This window comes from Pongo abelii, chromosome 5 (assembly GCF_028885655.2).
Source record: "Pongo abelii isolate AG06213 chromosome 5, NHGRI_mPonAbe1-v2.0_pri, whole genome shotgun sequence".
Classification (NCBI taxonomy): domain Eukaryota; kingdom Metazoa; phylum Chordata; class Mammalia; order Primates; family Hominidae; genus Pongo; species Pongo abelii.
This window is the reverse complement of record NC_071990.2, coordinates 27,213,365-27,228,544: the sequence shown is the minus strand read 5'-3', so window position 1 is coordinate 27,228,544 and position 15,180 is coordinate 27,213,365. Positions and strand designations below refer to the sequence as shown.

Here is a 15,180-nt window from a genome sequence, read left to right as displayed (position 1 = left end):
CAATCACAGACGATAGCACAGATGGACTGGCTGTTTATTGAGATGGGGAAGATTCTTGAGAAGCAAGCCTGGAAGAATAATCAAGAGTTCATTTCTTTGAAAGGTAAAAAATTCTTGTCAAGAAAGCAGTTGCAGACCAGGCACCATGGCTCACACCTGTAATCCCAGCACTTTGGGAGGCCGAGGTGGGTGGATCACCTGAAGTCAGGAGTTTGAGACCAGCCTGGCCAATATAGTGAAACTCCATCTCTACTAAAAATACAAAAATTAGTTGAGTGTGGTGTCACGTGCCTGTAATCCCAGCTATTCAGGATGCTGAGGCAGTAGAAACGCTGGAACCTGGGAGGCAGGGAGGGTTGCAGTGAGCCGAGATCGTGCCACTGCACTCCAGCCTGGGCCACAGAGCAAGCCTCCGTCCCAAAAAAAAAAAAAAGGTAGCGAGTCTGGTGTTTGAAGCAGCAGTCCAAGATGGAAAGAGGCATTTGTATATCCATGGTATTTAAGGACTGAGCCCTGAGTATGCTAATATTTAGGGAAGGATCAGGTAAGCGATCATTTAATTTACACATGTAATAATAAGTACTATTAATATAACTAAAATAATCTCAAGAATCCTATGTATATTCCAGGAGCTTCTAAAACTGCTCTTGGGGAGTCAGCAAAAGCTTTCAGAAAGAGATAATGGGTTATGTCTAAACTGAGATCTGAAGGACAAGTAGGAACTGGCAAATAAGAAAAGGGGAGGACCCTCCAGTCAAAATGCAACTACAAAGTCCACAAGTAAGAGAGGACATGAAACAATCAGGAATTTCACTGTCCCTTCCACTTCAACTTCTCTGTTAGACTTGTTCTGTCAGAGGAACGACTACTGGAGTTTTTGGAAAGTTAAATTGTAGAGATTTTAAATTGGGATTTGGTGGGCAATATTTACGTGGCTTCTAGTCACTTCTGTGTGGAAGAAAATTATTAAATTATTTGGCATATAGTCATGTAACTCCTAGAACATACCAACTCAGAGGCAGCCTCAACAAAAGCCCAGTTCCCTGAAATAAGCTCCAGTTTTCAAACACAGGAACTCCTGGTTCCCGTCAAAATGAATCCAAACGTTATCCAATCAGAAATGAAATTCTGAAAGTCTGGCTCCCTTCCATGCAAAGAAAACCCTTTGAGATTTTTTTTTATTATTATTATACTTTAAGTTTTAGGGTACATGTGCACAATGTGCAGGTTAGTTACGTATGTATACATGTGCCATGCTGGTGTGCTGCACCCATTAACTCCTCATTTAGCATTAGGTATATCTCCTAAAGCTATCCCTCCCCCCTCCCCCCACCCCACAACAGTCCCCAGAGTGTGATGTTCCCTGTCCTGTGTCCATGTGTTCTCATTGTTCAATTCCCACCTATGAGTGAGAATATGCAGTGTTTGGTTTTTTGTTCTTGCGATAGTTTACTGAGAATGATGATTTCCAGTTTCATCCATGTCCCTACAAAGGACATGAACTCATCATTTTTTATGGCTGCATAGTATTCCATGGTGTATATGTGCCACATTTTCTTAATCCAGTCTATCATTGTTGGACATTTGGGTTGGTTCCAAGTCTTTGCTATTGTGAATAGTGCCGCAATAAACATACGTGTGCATGTGTCTTTATAGCAGCATGATTTATAGTCCTGAGATTTTTGATAGGAGGTGGTTAAGACACTTGCTCCCCGAGGCAGAGGTGTTAACTCCATAGCTCCCCCGGTTCTTCTCAAGCAGGGTTTCCCGAGGGCTTTGCTTGCTGGGCTCCTCCTGGATTCTCTGTGTGGCTCCTCCTGGATTCTCTCTGTAGTTCCTCCTCTGAGCTCAAAGAAGCTTTTGAAGAAAGGACTTCAAAGGTTAAATATTTGACAGATTGAGACTGCGTAGAGATGGAGGGACTGAAGACACCTGCTTCTTGAGGGGGCCAATTTTAAAGAGGCAGAAAAAGGGAGGAGCGAGTAAGGAGGAAGGAATGAAAAAGACTCAGGAAAACAATGAAACCATCTTCATGTTGGAAAAACTGTAAAAATTGAATGGAATATTAGCAGTGCTACCTATTCGTAAGCAGCATGGCGCAGTAGAAGCCTGCTGGGCTCATGACCTCAGAGATTGAGAGATCAAAACCATCCTGGCCTACAGGCAACTCAGAGTTTAAATCTACTTCTGTATTTTCCCTAAAAGTCTGATCATCAAATCAGTGATGGCACTCCATGGAAAGATATCACTTGATAAATTTCTGGTAGTTGTTTGTCTGTGACACATTGCCCCAGGCCTAAAAATTCTCTCCTCTCGAGCTCCCAACATGGAAACAATTGGGAATACTAAGTTAGAGCCTCCATCCATCGAGGTGGACTTGCATATTGTGTACAATTTCATGGAGGAAGGGGGATTACAAATTCCACATTGACTTCCATTACACCTTTCAGTAAAGGGGCTTTAAAATTGTTATTTACCTATTATGTTTTGATTGTGTACTAGCAGTAGATGCAAATATAACACAATCCTGAAAAACTATTTTTAACACACGTTTTGAGTAACAGGAAATAACAATGGACTTCAATATTTATACCTATATTTGGTCCAAAGAAGTATCATAGAAAGATAAAAAAAAAAAAAAACTACAAAATGACATTGTACTAGGATAAAAATTCTATAAGAGACAGGGAATGGCACTATGAATGCAGAGAAATAAAGGATCAATGTAAAATCTTCCACAATTAAAGAGGTAGCAATATTCACCTCTCTCTTTTAAAAGGTTGCTGGTAAGTATTAAATTACTATGGTTTTTAGATTCCTATGATACAAGTCACTATATCCTTCAGAAAAATTTAAACTTAATGAAAAATGTTAGATGTCCACTGAAAAAAATGCGGTAGGTATCACGTTTGTCAAAATTCTTTTAGACAGGCAAGAACACCCCAGAGCAGTGAAAAGTACAAAGTAGGCCCATCACAGTCACCACGACATTCTCTTCCTTTTTAATGACTTGCTTTTTTCTTGCACCAAGAAAAAAATAATGGGAGATTTTATGAGATTTGTCAGGCTCTTGCCATTGCTTTCCACTGGTTGCTTCCCACTTCTTTTTTTTTTTTTTTTTTTTTTTGAGACGGAGTCTCGCTCTGTCGCCCAGGCTGCAGTGCAGTGGCGCGATCTTGGCTCACTGCAACCTCCGCCCCCCGGCTTCAAGCAATTCTTCTGCCTCAGCCTCCTGAGTAGCTGGGATTACAGGCATGCACCACCACGTCTAGCTACTTTTTTTTTTTTTTTTTTTTTTTTGTATTTTTAGTAGAGGTGGAGTTTCACCATGTTGGCCAGGCCGGTCTCAAACTCCCGACCTCAGGTGATCCTCCCGCCTTGGCCTCCCAAAGTGCTGGGATTACAGGCGTGAGCCACTGCTCCCGGCCAGCTTCCCACTTCTCTTGTTTTTGTTTTTTAATTGTTTCTTTGTTCCTCTTTGTGTCTTTTTTGGTTATTTCTTGTTGCCCAGTAAATATGACAGTGCTGACAGATTTAACTAAACATTACATAAATATTTATTAGGGGCAATCAGTTGTTTTCTTGTTTATTTTTCTTTCCACGAACCACACAAATAAGAATTTGGTTTTTTGATGTTACTTACATTTCTTTTCTATCAACCTGAAGAAAACATAAACGAATGGTGGTTGAATTGATTCTGTGGAACTTCTACTGAGTTACTCTTTTCGCATGTACGATCACTGAACCGTGATAATCATTGATCCTATTTGTAGAATTGCATGAAACACTTCCTTAGGGAGCCTGGGTAGCTCAGTCGGTAGAGCATCAGATCTTTAATGTAAGGGTCCAGAGTTCAAGTCCCTATTCAGGCGCTAAAGACGTAACTCTTACTTGCTTAGAGTGAGGAAATATCAAGAAATCAATTGAATTTGACCTTAGCCAGTAGCAAAGATTTGAGGACAGAGGGCTAGGTGAAGAGTTATCCTTCTTTGAGACAGAGTCTCACTCTGTAGCCCAAGCTCTGGAGTGCAGTGGCACCATCTCGGCTCGTTGCAACTTTCGCCTCTGGGGCTCAAGCGATTCTCCTGCCTCAGCCTCCCAAGTAGCTGGGACTACAGGTGCGCGCCACCATACCTGGTTAATTTTTTTGTATTTTTAGTAGAGACGGGGTTTCACCGTGTTGCCCTCGGTGGTCTCCAACTCCTGAGCTCAGGCGATCCACCCGCCTCGGCCTCCCAAAGTGCTGGGATTACAGGCGTGAGACATCGCTCCTGGCCTGAAGAGTTCTTTGACATGACATCAAAAATAATTCGTGAAAGAAAAGTTGGTTAATTGTGTATGTGACTAGCAATTCGATGAGAGTCCTCAGGCTCCGAGCCCGAGTGGCGAGCACTTTACCAACGAAAATCAAAGAGGGCAGTCCTTCAGTCTTAGTGTGGACCGGGAGATAGAGTAAATGAGAAAAAAATACGAGCATGCTAGCCTTAGCCCATGTTCCATCATCATCCAAAAGCTTACATTACTAATGATAAAACATTTGCAATATTCCAGAATGACCCTGTCTAGCGTCATCATAAAGGAAGCTGCAAAGGAGAGCTGGTGTTCAGGGAGTTCCTAAAAGCTCTGTTCCCTGATTGATATAAGCTACAAGAAGAGGAAGATCTTATCTTTATTAGTTTATTATTTTTTTTTCGTGTTTCTGTCAAAACGGCCCCAAAAGGGATCCAATCGAAATTGTAGCTGTCATGTAATAATTTGAGCTATACATCAGGTTTATCCTCTTTATTTCAGGGGCACCGTTTTTGTTTTGTTTAAAATCTTGTGCCTTTGCAAGCAAATGAAAAAACTCTCATTTGATCATTACATATTTATACATGTATCGAAATATCACTCTATACCCCATATATACGTACAATACTTACTGTCAACTAAAAATCTTAAAATTACTCTGCTATCACTAACAATTTAATAAAAGTAAGAAGTTGGAAGTTGTCAAGCTCATGATAATGTATACAAGTTTTGCAACATTCAAATTTTTGCTAGAAAGCCCCAGTCTTATCATTGGTCACAAATACTGTCAGTTGTTTTCCTTGAAGTGGCAGGCTCACTTGGTTAATTAAAAATTAAAAAAAAAAAAAAGTCTGTCAAATACCAAGTCTTAATAACCATAGCTTGTTAATCATTCTTTCAAATAAAAATGGTGTTTTCTGAAAAAGCCACTAGTTATGCTTGTAACGGAATAAGTTGGAGGAGTGCTTTTTCGGGAGATAACATTGTGCTGAGGTATGCAACAGAAGTCCTTTATGTATAGTTCCCATTTCGTCACACAGAACAGGCACAACTCGAGTTGAACTTTAATAAAATTAATCATTTTTACTGCATCAAGGGGAAAACATCTCTTCTACGATTGTCTATGAAATTTTTTGATAGAAACAAATAAGACTGTTAACACGATTCCTCTCCGGTGGCAGCTGCGTTCGCTCCACGACTGCCTGGATTCTACTCGAGAAGACTACACCTAGTGTTTTGCTTGGCGCCCTCCTCCTAGGCTCGCTGTGATAAACGAGTGCTTACTAAGAGGCTCAGACGATCTTTGGCAGGTTGGAAAAGCACAGATCTGGAGGTTATGACCTGAGGCCATCTGATTATCGAGTAGCGAATCTTCGACTTCCTTGGCAGAGATAGGGACAGTGTAAATGATCAGATACAAAATGAAATAATTAGAAAATGAAAATTTTGTCGGTACTGAAAAGTGATTTTGATTATTGAAATTAAGATCAGTGGTGTTTAGAAACCAGTTAGCAGAGTGGCGCAGCGGAAGCGTGCTGGGCCCATAACCCAGAGGTCGATGGATCGAAACCATCCTCTGCTACGAGTTTCACAGCTAAATGGACACGCAAAAAAACAAAAACCATATCTCCAGGTTTTTATGCTTTCAATCATTCCTGAAAACCCTCATTTCTTCTCTTCGTTATGTGTTTCTTTCCCGCCTTTGAAATCTCATCACTCTCTCAAAAGTCACCTACTTCACTGAGCCAAGATGTCGGACAAACAAAAGCGTACGCTCAGCTGAGATGCTTTTTTATTACTACGTTGTATAAACCCACATTTACTTCTGTTAATTGCCAGGACATTCTCTTCCTTATTAATTATTTGCTTTAATAAGTATTTGACAACATATAATAACTTTATTGTTTTAAACTAGTTGCTCTCCACCTCTCTGCCTTTGTCATTACTTTTGTTGTTTTTCTTGGTCACCAGAAAAGTCTTTTTTGGGGTGCGAATGTTAAGTTCAATAACTATTTGCTGAAGGCAATCAGTTGGTTCCACCTCTTCAGTCTCACCTTTTACAAATCTTAAGTAAATGAGTAAGGACTGTTGTACTGATCCTATTTACATTAATCCTATATAGACCAGTTTGATTTCTTAGACTTAGTGCAAAACAAAACAAAACAAAACAAAAAAACCAAAGAAAAACAAACAACAGCTCACTAGTGAATACAAGTAATGTGTAATGTTCAGAGTACATGAATACACTTCTGTTCAATGAATTGACTCCATGGAATTCAAACCACCTCCTTAGCTGTCTTTTCTGAATCCAATAATTCATTTACAATACCAGTCAACATTAGTGATATGTGCTAAAATCATTTCTCAATATGAATAAGCATATCTTCTCAGGACCTATGTGGCTTGGTTGGTACAATACCAGACTTTGAGAGTAAAGGGGTCAACCTCTTGCCCAGATGTAGTGGGAGGCCAAGTGCAGTGGCTTCCACCGGTAATCCCAGCACTTTGGGAGGCGGAGGCAGGTGGATCACTTGAGGTCAGGAGTTCGAGACCAATCTGGCCAACATGGTGAAACCCTGTCTCTACTAAAAATACAAAATTAGCCAGGTATGGTGGTGCATGCCTGTAGTCCTTGCCACTCAGGAGGCTGAGGCATGAGAATCGCTAGAACCAGGGAGGCACAGGTTGCAGTGAGCTGAGATCATGCTACCGCACTCCAGCCTGGGTGACAAAAGTAAAACTCCATCTCAAAAAACAAAACAAAACAGATGTAGTGGCATTTTCTGGTTTATGCAGTAAGGTTTCTTTCTATGTATTTGAGTGGGCATACTTAAGAAACCATACCCGAAGTGTCTCATACATACTTGGATGTGATTTAAATGCTAAATTCTGGAACCCTTAGGCCCTTTTGGAAGGTGACGAGTGTATTTTGTGAGAGAGACTGGGGTCATAGGTGGACAGAGGGCCTATCTGGTAGGCAACCTCTAAGATGACCCCCAATAATCTCTACCTCCTGATATTCTTGCCCTGGTGTAGTTCCCTATGTACCAGGGGTGGTCTTTGTGTCTAATGTAAGTGATAGATATAGCTCTAGAGGGAAGCCAGTTACTATGTCACCAGCAGTCCTGTTTAGTAGCCTATTTGGGGAGGGAGGGAGCCTTCCTGCCAACACCCACTAGGGAGATTGGAAGAAGATCCTCCAGACACAGTCAAGCCTTATGATGACTAGAGCCCTAGCCTGGCATCTTGATTGCAACCCCGGGAGGAACCCCTGAGCTGGAACTACCCGAATACAACACTTTGATTTTCGACTTACAAACACAGTAAGATAATAAATGTGTCGTTTTAAACCACTACATTTGGAGTTATTTGTTACAGCAATTGATAAGCAATACAAATCTCAAATAAATTAAGTTTATAACTTAAGGCTCCCTGGACTATTCAGGAAATGCACTTCCAGGATGCCGATCTACTTTGGGTCACCTTTGTGGCTTTGATTTATCAAGATGAAGATATTTTCTACTTCTTTTCTTTACTTGGTGCATTCCTAAGTGACAAGACTACTTTTCGGGCAGTTCACTAGGGATAATAGTTGAGTTTTCTCTCTAGATTATTATTAGTCTGCATGTATGACACTGAGGACGCGTAGAGTGGTTCTCCATTTTCAGCATGTCCTAGTGACTTCAGTTTTCCTCAATTTAGAAGCTGCCAAAGCATAAGCCCAATTTGCCTCCATGAGCAAGAGCTCTAAAAGCATAAGCAACTGGGTGTTGTGGTGCTCTGCTTATCTGTGTTCTCATTTCCTTTTACATTTGTTTTACATGTCTCTTAGGTTTCTTCAATGTTTTATCACTTAATTGTCTAAAACAAACCTTTAAAGAATTGATTTAGAACATATTTTAATAAACATTAAAATATGTTCTAAACATATTAATAAACATATTAATAAAATTCTAAACATATTAATAAAATGTTTAAACATTTTAATAAACAAATCATATGGGTATAGGTAAATGACTTTTCACACAGGAAGCCTATGAGTAACCTCCATCTAGATCAAGAAATAAAATATTACCAGCACCTCAGAGACTCCCTTTATGATGCCTTTCGGTTACTTTTGCCTTCTTCCTCTAAAGTAACAACCATCCCAACTTCTAACAGCAGGGTTCACTTCTTCCTATCCTTACAACTTATGTAAATGGAGTCGTATTGTTTTCCTCTTTTGTATTTGTTTTCTTTTACTCAATTATGCCTGTAAATTAATCATTGTTACTAAATGTAGCAGTAATTTCATTTTCATGGCAGTACAATGTTCATTGTATTTTTACTATCCAATTTATTCTATTGCTTATAGACACTTACGCTGTTTCTATTTTGGGGCTATTATAAATAAACATCAAAAAACAGGAACATTTTTGTATATGTCACAGTGCACATATGTATTCATTTTGTTAGATTTATACACAGGAATGAAATATTTTCACCTTTCACACTTACATTTAAAATCCATCAATATTAATTTTTGTTTATGTAATTTATAGATCAAAACTTATTTTTCCCCATTCGATATCCAGAGAATGTAGTATGACATATTAAAAAGACCACCAATTCCCTCACTACTATACATTGTTTTTTTTTCATAAATTGTGTGTACAAATATTTAGCTCTGTTTCTGGATGCTGTATTTAGTTACACTGTTCTATTTTTATATCATTATGAAAATTGCCTACTATCTTAATTATCATAGCATTATAATAAGCTTTGATATCTATCTATGTACATCCTCTCATTCTATACTTTTCAAGGTTGTCTTGGCTATTCTTGGATCTTTGCCTGGTTATAGAATGTTCAGAATGAGTTTGTCAATTTTCACAACAATAGTGTCTTTTAATTTAGTTGCATAGACTTTATAATTTATTTTAAGGAGAATTGTAATCTTTTATTCTTCCATTCAATTAATACAGTATATCATTAGAATAATTTAGGTATTCTTTACATTCTTTTCACAACGTTTTATTGTTTTCTGAATAGAGGTCCTGCACAGTTTTGTAAGAGTTATTTCTAGGTTGAAAATATTTTTTGGAGATATTGCAAATAATATCATCTTAAACATGTTATCGAGGCATAACATACACACATAAAACTCCACCTGTAAGTGTAAACCTTGATGAAGTTTCACAAACTGAACACGCTCAGGTAAACAGCATCCACTGAATCAAATTATAATGTATTATTAATGTATTAAGGAGTGTAATCTCAGGGAAGGCTATTTAGGGGAAAAAAGTGGGAAAAATTTATTGGTCACAGCCAGACATGGTGGCTCATACCTGTAATCCCAGCACTTTAGAAGGCCGAAGCGGGAGGATCAGTTGAGCTCAGGAGTTCAGGACTAGCCTGGCTAACACAGTGATACCCATCTCTACTAAAAATACAAAAATTAGCTGGATGTGGTGGTGCACACCTGTAATCCTAGCTACTTGGGAGGCTGAGGGAGGAGAATTGCTTGAACTGGGTAGGCGGGGCTTACAGTGAGCCAAGATCACGCCACTGCATTCCAGCCTGGGTGACAGAGCAAGACACATCTCAAAAAAAAAAAAAGTATTGGTCAGCTACTATATCCAACTGATCAAAGTTTTGCTCCATAGAGCATTAATAGCCCTACATAAAGAAGTTGGGCATGTGCAGATATCAAGATCGCTCAGCAGCTCATGTTTCAACAGCAGCAGAGAAGCCTTATAGCAGAAGACGAGAAGTTCAACAGAGGTGAACAGTGAAGTCCTGTTGTTTTCTGCACTCAGAGGAAATTGGTTGCCATAACTATTGGGGTAAAACAAGTTGCAAGGTAAGATGGCAAGAGAATCAGAAGTGGCAGATAAGATATATCTGATACCCAAGAGTATGCTTGTCTTACAAAATATTTTAGGAAGTGTTCCTTTCTCTCTATTGCTTGAGAGTTTGTGCAAGATTCATGTTATTTGTTTCATAAATATTTGGAAGAATTCACCTTTGAAGCAGTATAGGCCTGGAGTTTTCTCTGTAAGAAGGTTTTTAAATTACTGATTCATTTGTTTAATAGCACTATTTAAATTTTCTGTTACTTCCTGTATCAGTTTTTGTAACCTGTGTCTTCCTAGGAATTTTTTCATTTCATCTACATTTTCAAACGCATTGCCATGTTATTATTTATAATATTCTCTCATACACTTTTTACTGTGTGCAGGGATGTATAGTGATGTCCTTTTTAATTTATTTTTTATTTTTTAATTTTTATTTTATTTTATTTTTTTGAGATAGAGTTTCGTTCTTGTTGCCCAGGCTGGAGTGCAATGGCACGATCTCGGCTCACTGCAACCTCTGCCTCCCGGTTCAAGCAATTCTCCTGCCTCAGCCTCCCAAGTAGGTGGGATTACAGGCGTGAGCCACCATGCCCGGCTAATTTTGTATTTTTAATGGCGATGGGGTTTTGCAATGTTGGCCAGGATAGTTTCAAACCCCTGACCTCAGGTGATCCGCCTGCCTCGGCCTCCCAAAGTGCTGGGTTTATAGGCATGAGCCACCACACCCAGCCTATTTATAATATTCTCTCATGTACTTTTTACTGTGTGCAGGGATGTATAGTGATGTCCTTTTTTCGTTTCTGATATTAGTAATTTATGTGAACTCTTATATATAAGAATATACCTAATCAGACTTGCTAGGTAGTTATCAATTTTGTTAATATTTTCAAGTAACCAGCCCTTGGCTTTGTTTATTTTCTTTATGTTTGTTTTCCATTTCATTTTTCTGCTTTTAACTCTCGTTCTCTTCTTTTATGACCTATAACATTATGGTTTCCTGTTCTTTCTAAAAGCCCTTAAAAGTTTATTTTTTTTAGCATTTTGTTTTTTTAAATGTATTCAAGACTATACCTTTGTCAACTGAAAAATCATGAGACGTATAAATTTGGAAAGAATACTTTACTTTTAAAAATAGTTACAGCCTATAAGCTGGCTATACTGACAGATTGGAAAGTGTAGCTTCCAGCCAAAGCCAGAAGGAGACACTTTGAGGGAGGAGGGGTTGGGCAGGAGTTTTATGCTGAACAGGTTTGCTAAACATACATATTTAACAGGTTATAGAAGGAGTTATGAATATTTTCAAAGGGGGAATGTGCATATACATGATAAGTAAACATGTAAGTTACATGTCACTTATGTTTACTATGTTACTATGGGGTTGAGACTTAATACTTAAAAAATTACAGTTAGCCCCTATATGTCAAAAGGTGAAGCAGGGACACAGAGGTAAAGCAGGGACATGAAGTAGCCTCTGGAAACTGGCCAGAACCAGTCTGTGGTTGGTGGTCTTTTTATTAAGAGAAGTTACTGAAACTAGTCTGTTGTCTAATCAAAGCTGTAGTTATGGTTTGTGAAATGGAGGGATCGGTTAGTCAGTGTTTGATGGGTGGTGAGCTGTAACTTTTTTTAAAGTATTATTTACCTTGAAGCCGTGTTTGTTTAGCTGTTAGAGAAAAAGGAAAAAAATTAACCTTGTGGCAATTAGAATACAGTTTATTTTTTAAGTGTATGGGTGTGTGACTTAACTCTGGTCTGGCATGGCCTTAGGTCTTGTTTATAATTTGCTATCATATTGCCACAAACAGTCTGTCTCTCTTTCTCTCTCTCTTTCTTTCTTTCGAGACAGAGTCTTGCTCTGTAGCCGAGGCTGTGGTAGCGCGTTCTCGGCTCACTGCAACCTCCACCTCCTGGGTTCAAGCGATTCTCCTGCTTCAGCCTCCTGAGTAGCTGGGATTACAGGTGTCCACCACCATGCCCGGCTAATACAAATAGTTCATTTCATTAGTCTTATGATTGCTATTTTAACATTAATGCTGGTCAGTTGTTGTGTCTAAACTACAAAATAGAGGAAGTATGACGAGGTGTATCTAACTTCCCATCCTGTAACCTCCCTATATTTGAATCCTTTGAAATTTGCATAATCATATGTCCATGGGTCTATTTAGAAACAGAAATAAATTGTGTTCCATGCCAAGCATCTTTTGGGAATCCATGAATCTAATCAACTCTATAAATCCAATGCAAAATTTGTGCAAATAAATGGCTTACAAATTTGAGAAATATACCAAGAAAGTATAGAAATAAGAGCAAATATTGTTTATTTTAAACTTATTTACAGGGCATTTTGGACATATACAGATGTGAAGTACTAATAAACATATAAGTCAATTAAGGAAGTAAAAGATTATAAATGAAGGTGAAGTCATCTATATTCCCAACTCTTTTCACATGTTCTTCCAAACCCCTTAAAGATAACCACTACTTTGAATTTGAATTTTACCATGTCCTTACATTTCTTTATTTTTACTACATTAGAATTTGCATTGATATAACTTTTCATGTTTTTAGAATCTGTATGTATTTTACACTTTACGTATTCATCTGCAATGTGGACATTTATGCTTGAAGAACTTTCATAGATTGAGTCACAATGGATTATTTTTTCTCAAATTTTTGCCTAGGTACAATCAGGACTAAATTTATTTTTTATTTTATTATATATTGTTCCTCTTCAAGTACGACAGCCAAATGAATAAATTTCTTTTTGTTTTTCTTTTCTTTTTTTTCTTTTTCTTTTCTTTTTTTTTTTTTTTTTTTTTCAGACAGGGTCTTGCTGTCTCCCAGGCTGGAGTTCAGTGGCATGATCTTGGCTCATTGCAGCCTGGACCTCCCAGACCAAAGGACTAAATTTCTAAACTCAGAAAAGTTTAAAAACACATTCTCTTGTGGTTAAAATAATTTTTATCAGGGTTTCTTTGATGAAATAGAAAGCTGTGTGGTAAGCAGGGGGAAATAATCATATTTAAAATGGCACAGGTTAATCTGGAAACTTTATTATCATAATTAATCAACATCAAAGTACAGATAATTGGGTAGGAAGATGAAACAAAACTAGTAATGTTCTCCAGGATTAGGCTGTTCTCATACATGGAGCTAATATAAGTGGAAAGACACACGTTAGTCCCATAAAAGAAAACAAAGCAGCTCACCAGCAAGAAGAAAACATGACTGGCTTCTGTTTCAGGAAAAGATTGTGGAGAGAGACTGGTACTGTGAATATGAAAGACTGTCTTTTGATGCCTTAAGAGAATAGTCACCATGTAGAAACTAGTCCAAATCATGAGGAACAAAAAGAGGAAACCTTGAGTAAACATGGCACTTCGAAATATCATTCCATGGTAGTATATAAACTGTCTTGTTTTACAGTATATCAGAGAATATACAAGTCCAACACTAGTGGATTTGCTGGTGGCTACAGTGCTTATAATGACCCACATATTGATTAGCCTGTTGTTTATTTAGGAATAAATCAATAAGGAAAAAATTTATGGGGAGATTTGAGGTTTGAGCCATGCCCACTTGGAATTACAAGGACTGATAATAACAGCCTGAAATGTACTCAGGAGAGAAGTACATACACAAATGCCCTGTGTCATTTTATAAATGTATAGCTCTGTTTTACAACCAGTATCAACAAAAGTACTTCTAAGTCTGAAGGATGACATTATATATGGAACACCCCTGATGATAACTGTTATAACATTAGCCAAAGTTAGGTGCATGAGAATCACATCTAAGGGGTTCTTCTGATGGGGCCAAAATAAGAAGATGTACATATATGTAATGAATAGCAATAAGTTCCCCATGAGCCCAATGCCAGTTTGAAAGACAGGTAAGATTCCCAGTGTTGTGTCACTTGAATACAAAATATTCATGGTTTTCTTGGATCTTTTGATTGAAGCCAGCACAGCTTAAACAGCAGCATAAATATATTCCACATATGAAAGTTTAGCAATCACTGAATTCTTAGAAAGAAATTTCAGTTTTGACATGAAAATGATCATGAACGAGGGACAACTCTATCATGAAAGAGGGACAAATACTCAACTATACATGAATTCATTACATTTTTGTGGGATTTCCAGAGGCTGGATGCCATGTATTGTTCAAATATCTAGAGAACAGAGTAAGTTTACGTGGCAGTTGAGCTTTGCATACACATTTTTACCATTTGTTCCTAGCCCATTTTTCAGGAGTAGTCTGTTCTATTTTAAAGACAATTTCCCATGTAATAAAAAACAATTTTATTTCAAATTCTAGTATTGTATTTTAATTATAAACTTATAATTTGAAATATTTTGTACTTTTTATACACAGGTAATATTTATAACCTATAAATAGCAATATATGAATATGAATCCACTTTTCAGAGCGCTAATTTTACCACACTGTTATTTTATGAATAATGAAATGTATTTATAGAATATGGTTAACTACTGAGTAATTTCTGTCATTAAATGCTAAGTTTACTTGTTCTGAAGAACTTTCTTTGCTTAGGAAGCATATTTAATATTTTTACAAATGTAGTAAAGGTTTAATTGAAGTTGACAAAGTGATCAAATGTAATAAGGTATTAAATCAATTTACTTTCCAGTTAGCCAAAAGGATTGATGAAGTCTTTTTCATTTAACAGATAAATAGCCCTTCTCCTGACACTGAATTACCATCTAGTTATTACATAACTTTTTATGTTTCCTTACAGCAAGGTATATTGTAAACTTGGTCTCCAGCTTGCCCTGCAGTATTCAGAATACTGTACACATGCACACACATCCTATTGATTCTGTTTCTCTGGAGACCTCAGACTTAGACACCAGGGAAGTGGAAATGCAACCTGCATGCCCAAGGCCAGATGCATGCTCCACTCCAGAAAGTCCTAAGAGTACCTTTGGCTTCTACCCCTGATTGATCTTTGGAGTCCGTGCAAGCAGAAGATGATAGCTAAGGCAGAGTTGCAGGTGGCCTGGCTTAGAGATAAGGAGTACGCCAGCTC

At 37.9% G+C, this 15,180-nt stretch overlaps 1 non-coding gene and 1 pseudogene across 1 annotated transcript; one reads left to right on the top strand and one right to left on the bottom strand.

Moving 5' to 3' along the window:
• Window positions 1-5,800: 5,800 nt before the first annotated feature.
• TRNAM-CAU (transfer RNA methionine (anticodon CAU)) lies at window positions 5,801-5,872 on the top strand. The gene has a single exon. It is a non-coding gene; the product is annotated as a tRNA-Met (tRNA).
• On the bottom strand, window positions 13,055-14,062 carry PONPYGV1R-PS1840 (vomeronasal 1 receptor ponPygV1R-ps1840 pseudogene; annotated as a pseudogene).